Genomic DNA, 7,532 nt, shown 5'->3' on the forward strand with positions numbered 1-7,532 from the left:
ATATATATATATATATATATATATAAACAGCCACTCCCAATCTTCACATGGGGGTGGGGACCATCGTTGTTGGACCTCCATATGCACTAACGTGTTTTCCTTTGACCATTATGACCCATCAATTACGATCATTCCGACCACCATCACCTGCCACTATGGTCCCTCTGACAACCATTGTCTACCAACTATGATCCATCAGACCACTATATATCACCTGAAGATAACACTCTCTCTGAACTCCATTGCCTGCCGACTACTGTCCTCCGACCACCATTGCCTGTTGACTACAATTCTACTAACAAAACAAATATGTCAACACTCTCTTAAAAACAGTTGTCATGTTGTTTTCCAGCTATGTATTTCTTTACCATAGCGAATATTCCAAGCTGCAACAATATTTATGATAAAATATGATAAGGACGTATTTGTAATTATGTCAATTGTTTTATTTTTAGAATAAAATTTATATAAATTCTTTTATATCCTCAAATATGGAGCTATAAAAATTATATATATAAAAAATATTCATATCTATGTATTTCTTTACCATAGCGAATATTCCAAGCTGCAACAATATTTATGATAAAATATGATAAGGACGTATTTGTAATTATGTCAATTGTTTTATTTTTAGAATAAAATTTATATAAATTCTTTTATATCCTCAAATATGGAGCTATAAAAATTATATATATAAAAAATATTCATAAAATAGCCTAGCATGTTTAGAATGTTATAGTGAAATCGGTTTGTAAAACGAACGTCTAATAGTTCTAGGAAACTCACTTGTACCGACATATGTCAATTTCTTAAGTAAGAAACTTCTTAGTTTTATATTCACAATGTCCACAAAATTAGGAAAATTTATTATAATTAAAGTATAAAAATATCTATATTTCAGCCAAGACGATTTGTAAATTAAAATTATAATGATTCTTGAAATATTATTTGGCTCGATAAAAGAATAGGCTATTACACATTATCCAAAGAGAATGAGAAATCAGGTGACCACTATGATGGAGGAAAATTCCAAACAAATGAAATATTAGATATGGTCAAATAATTCTTTATAACTCCATAAAATATTGGACCCATTTATTTGATGCTTGACAAAGTGGCTAAGAGACTTATCTAGTCATTTCTTTCGGTTGAGAGGTTTGGAGGCTACCAAGTAATTTAGGCTTTCATCGATAGCTAATTTAGGCTACCAAGTAATAATATATTTAAATGTTGATAGAAGTAAAAAATGGTGATGTCAGTTGCTTGTGATGGTCGTTGAAAGTGATGGTCGAAAAATGCAAGAGAATTCTTTAGTTCTCTCGGCTCTTAAACATCTCCTTATATAGAGAATGAATTTCTATCTATAGGCTTTTTGAGATGAACATTTTGATTAATTTGGCTGGAATTTATAACACTTCATTGTATTGTTCATATTGATTACCTTGATTGTAGATTATTTATCAAACATTTCAATATATTAATGATGTAAGAATAAAGTGATATCGGACTGATTAAATTCATGTTTTCGAGTTGCTCAATTTCACTATAAACATGTTCTAATTGAAGGTCGTTTGCTCAATTTGACTGTAAACATGTTCTAGTATATAATTTATGTTCAAATGTTTGCAAATATAATTCAAGTTATTGATTTAAGCTCATTAGGAGTCAGATCTAACCATTTATAGCATCGATATGTTCACCATGTTGGGATGTTTAGTTTGGCTGCAAGTTTCTTCAAATTAGAGTTCGTATGATCTTGCATTTAATTATTAAAATTTTTAATTCAAATATTACTTTGAGATTCATGTTGATAATGCAAATTTTTTTTAAATGTCATATATAAATAACTTTAATCCTGTCACTTTGTATGTTATGTATATCAAGCATGTTTTTCAGTGGAATATTAAATCAATTTCTGGTTGATATCTAATTTTGTTTTTTTTTTTCATTTTTTTTGTGTGAAATATTTATATCAATTAAGTAAACTCACACACACATTATAGGTTAGAATTTTCTATCTATTAATGCAAGGTTCAGAGAAAAGCTTTCTTCCACCATTCATTTTTAATCTTTCTTTTTTAATATAATTTGTTCTTAAAGATAAAAATATTATTCTTGTCTTAATGATTGATAGTATGATGGTTGGCCATTGGTTAATTATATATCGCATATATTTTTTATCAATAAGCATCATTAAGCACAGCTATAATTTTATTAGGATGTAATTAATTATGCTTCAGTGGTAAGTTGTGCCTACAATCCACTCAACCCCGCAGTTATCAAAATTCAAAAGGACGAAGCCAAAAATCGGCCACGTCGTTCGGATCGCGCTACGAGGACCAAAACAGGAGCAAGTTACGTATACCGTGGTCCCGAAGAGTAGTCCTTTTTTTTATTAAGATTACTTTTATGGCAAAGTGCGATTCTACGTAGATTATTATTATTATTTTAATTTATTGGAGGAAGCTTCGTGGAAGTTTCGGATGTTCCGGACTTCCAACTTAAGGCAATGACTGGTGGTCAAGTTTCACAGGCTGGATTTGCTGATGCCTTATAAAGTTATAAAGCCACGCCATCACAATGTACTTTTTAATTATATAATTTTACTGATTTTATAATTATAGAATTATAAGAGGAAAAATTACGCATAAACATTTTATTTAAATTTTATTATTTATAAATTTAACATTCAATGTAAGAAAATGAGTTATATGAGATTCTGATTTTGTTTGGGACGGCATTTTAATTATTTTTTTAAAAAAAATTTAGTACAAAAGTTAAATTTATTATACTAATTAAAGAAAAAACAATAAAAAAATCGTTCCAAATAAAACCTTAGTATTTATACGTATCATGATATCTTGATTAAAGATTTTAACAAATAAAAGAAATGCAATTTTGATTATTTTAAGCTTTACTAAATTCAGTGGTGATATTGAAATAAAAATAAAATGATATTAGTTTTATAAATAAATTACATTTAGAAATTAAATAAGAAATTACTCTTATAAAAATAAAAGTTTTATTTAATTTATGTGGGAATTAAAAAAATTGTTATTTTAATAAGTTTAAAAATTAAACATCATGAAATGAAATCATAATTTGAATAAGCTCAATCAAATATGATTTAAAACCTTTTTGGATATATGTATTCCTAAAGACTAAAGAGTATGCTCCTCCATCAATATTCAATATAACATTACAATCGCTTTATCTAAAAAAGACGACGACGGTAACCTTCCCGATAATGTTGGTTAGTACTTGGCTCATTTGTAGGAGTGCAAATGAGTCGAGTCGAGTCAGATCAGGCCTGAGCAAAATTCCGAGCTCGAAGTCGAGCTCAAAAGGCGACCCCAAGCTCAACTCATGCAATTGAAAACAAGCTTGTGAGCCTTCTGCGGTTCGCCTTCGTCCCCGACTGCGCGTCCATAATTGGCTTCCTTCGCCAGCTCGTGGTCCGCCTTGGCCCACTGAAGCTTTCATTTTCGACCGCGCTTTTGCAGTCCGCATTAGCCCACATTTACCCTTTCATATTTGGCCAATTAAATCAAATTCACACACATATCATATAGGTAAGATACAAACCCAATACCTCTTTGATTGGTAAGCTCCCAACTAACTGACCTAAATGAGCTGTGTAATCTTTAAGACTTTTGGAGTCGAGATAGTAAATTCACGATCTTTTTTGGACTCCAGCATGTGCTTTTTATCATTTTATGAGCAATTATCCCTCAAAGAATTTATCAAAAGATTTGGAAGAGATTGCAAGAGCTACTAATTTTGATTTATTTAGTTTCTGCAGTTTTGAGGGGTTTGACTCCAAATGTTTTTTTTTGCAATTTTTAGCCGAAGATGTTTAATGATTTTGCTGAAAAGAGAAATTATGATTAAGAGTGAGTAACTTAGTTCATATCTTGAAGAATAACTTAGGAGTGGTCAGGACTTGAAACCAATACTTAATAGTGATTTTATATTAGAAACTTATGAGGCCCAAAGTATTTTTAGACTTATTTTAACATTTGAAAATAGAGAGCAACTAATATGATACAAACAATTTATAGTCAAGATAGTTTAATAAGACGAGCCCAATGATACAAATTATCTTTGAATTCTGAGTTGAATGAGCTTAAATTAAACTAATATATGTTTCTTGAGGCCATTTGAGCATAAATTTCCTCTTATTATGAGATACAACTTTTTAATAAATTTAGGCCTCATTTGGTATATCATTCTTTTTTTTTTTTTGAGTCATTTACGATAAATTCATAAATACAACACATGCATAAAGACTCGAACCTAAGATCTCTTAGTTGGAAACCTAAACTCTCAACCAATGGGCCAAGGTGAGCTATGTTGGTACATCATTCTAAATATTTTATAAAGTTGCTATATGATGTAGTTGGATCGTCGGTATTAGACAATATATCAAGTTTTGTACCTCACGTGCTCTTATTTACATCTTTACATGTAACTTTCTATTTATACACCAAGCACTGTAACATTTCACATTAATGGAATAATAATACTTTTCTTCTTCTTCTTCAATCTCTGGCTTAGCTCCTCTCCGATCTCCCTGCTCCTCTCAATTCTTCTTCTCTCATGGTATCAGAGCCAATGGGAGACCTAGATGCTACCGAAGCCTTCCCCGTTTCCTCCTCCTCCTCCTCCGATCAAACTACAGACTCCTCCACCCCAAGTCACATTCCCCAGCCGTTGAAGTTTCTTGTCTCCAACATCAAGAATCTTGCCCCTCACCCCCTAACGACGGACAACTACTCCATTTGGCGTGTTCAACTTCTCCAGCAATTTACAGCAAATGGGTATGCCGGATATCTTATCGGCACTATTCCTGTTCTGCCGGACTCCTCCTCCGCCGCCTGCGCAACTTGGCGCCTCATTGACAGCAATTTGCTCTCAGCTCTTTTCTCCACCGTCAGCCATTCTTCCGTATATCATCACGGCCACATCCACCAACGAAGCCTGGACGATTCTTGAACGTCGCCTTCAACCGATCAGCCGCTCGCGGGTAATTCAACTAAAAAACGAGCTTTATCGGGTTCAAATGAAAGACATGCCGATGCAACAATACCTCACAAGAATCAAAACAATTGTGGACAATATCTTCGCATCTTGCTCAAAAATCGACCCTGAAGATGTGATGCTTCATATATTAAACGGCCTCCCTCCCACATTCAACTCATTTAAATCCACAATTTGGAACTCACTCCTTCCAATTGACCTGGACACTTTCTACTCTCTCTTATGCAATGAAGAAATTCACTTGCAACAAGAATTAATTCAAGATTCAAATCAACAATATGCGACTACAGCTCTCTACGTTAACGCCTCCTCGAACTATCGCGGTAGGAACAACACCAAAAGATTCAGCAAAATCAAGAATCTGCAGCCAACGACAGCACCTCAATCCAATCCACCCGCTCCGACCAACAATTCTCGGCCAATCTGCCAGATATTTGGCAAACCCGGTCACGTCGCGCTGAATTGCTGGCATAGGTGCAATTTCAAATATGCTCCAACCGACACCAGACAACCTCGAGCCCTTCTTGCCACCCCCACCTCTCCAGCCAGTCAGGACTGGGTTCTTGACACCGGGGCGTCAGCTCATCTCACGCCGGATGCCTCTCAGCTCTACTACCCGCAAGGATATCAAGGCTCCGACACAATATCCACCGCAAATGGATCCACACTCCCGATTCATCATACAGGACAAGGACTGCTTCCTCTTCCGGACACGTCTCGTAAGCTAATTCTTCGCAAACTACTACATGTTCCGTCGCTTACTCACAATCTCATTTCCGTCTCTAAGCTAACGACTGAAAATTCAATTTCGATTACTTTCGATGCTAACGGGTTTCTTGTGAAGGATCTTCGGGACCAACAGCCCCTACTACATGGTCAACTTCGTAACGGCCTATACAGTCTTCGCATTCCTTAGGACAACAGCCACACTGCTCTAACTTCGACCACCACCTCCCAACACGATTGGCATTCCCGTCTCGGACACCCGAACAAGGATACCCTTTCTGTTCTTGCTCACCTTTACCCAGAAATTTCAAATGTATCTTCTTCTTTCATCTGTAATTCTTGTAATAAGGCGAAAAGCCACAAATTAAATTTCAATAAAAGCATTTCGGTTACTAAGGCTCCCTTCGAACTAATCCACACGGACGTCTGGGGTCCTGTCTCGCATGCTTCTCTTGACGGGTATCATTACTATATCATCTTCATCGATGATTATACGCGTTACACCTGGCTTTACTTTCTTTACACCAAACAAGAAGCTCTCTCTAAATTCAAAAACCTCTGTAACTTGATTCGCACTCAACACCGTACCACTCCTCGGATTCTTCGTTCTGATGGCGGTGGAGAATTCACAAGTCATACGTTTAAAAATTTCCTTCAAGATAATGGTATAATTCAGCAGCTATCCTGCCCTCATACTCCCGAGCAAAACGGTATCGCTGAACGCAAGCATCGTCACCTCCTCGATCTCACTCGCGCCTTACTTCACGAATATGGACTCCCACATAAATTCTGGGCTGAAGCAATTGGTACAGCCAATTACTTAATCAATCAACTCCCATCCAAAGCCATCTCAAACCAAATCCCTTATCAGAGACTGCATGGAAACCCGCCAACCTATGCTCATCTACGGACCTTCAGATGCCTGTGTTATCCCTGGCTCAAACCTTATGCTCCAGATAAACTCTCCCCACGCTCGCAGGCCTGTGCTTTCATCGGATACTCCCACAAGCATAAAGGATACCGATGTTATGATATTGAATCCGGCAAAATCTACACGTCGAGGCACGTGGTCTTTCATGAACGACAGTTTCCTTTCAAGAACACCACAGCAAGGGACCCTCACTTGGTAAACACTACACCTCTCATCCTGCCTCCCTCTCTTCTCATTCCCTCATCCATTTCCTCTCAGCACACGGTTGCCAACCCTGTTTAACATCCTCCCAACACTTCCGCCAACATCAACACAGTTAGTCTTCCAACTGACTCTCTAATCACTGACTCGGCTCCTGATACCTCTCAACATATTGACTCTCTGCCTCATGTCCCAATTCAGCGGCCTTGCCACCCGATGACCACCCGCTTGAAATAGGGAATAAGCAAACCAAGACAGATTCTCAACCTTCTTTCTCACATCAATCCCTCCGACACACCCACCACGTACAATCAACCCTTAAAATCAGAACATTGGCGTGAAGCAATGGTTGCTGAATTCGACGCTCTTAAACAACAAGCAACTTGGTCTCTCGTCTCACCACCACCCAACAAACCGATTCTTGGATGCAAATGGACGTTTAAAACGAAACTTCTGCCCTCCGGACAAGTGGATCGATACAAGGCAAGGTTAGTTGCTCTGGGGTACAACCAACAATTCGGCATCAATTACAACGAGACTTTCTGCCCCGTTGCCAAAATGCCAACGATTCGTCTTTTGCTTACACTTGCTTTAAACCTTCACTGGCCGATGCATCAATTAGACATTTCAAACG

The sequence above is a fragment of the Dendrobium catenatum genome, unplaced genomic scaffold (assembly GCF_001605985.2).
Source record: "Dendrobium catenatum unplaced genomic scaffold, ASM160598v2 fragScaff_scaffold_716, whole genome shotgun sequence".
Classification (NCBI taxonomy): domain Eukaryota; kingdom Viridiplantae; phylum Streptophyta; class Magnoliopsida; order Asparagales; family Orchidaceae; genus Dendrobium; species Dendrobium catenatum.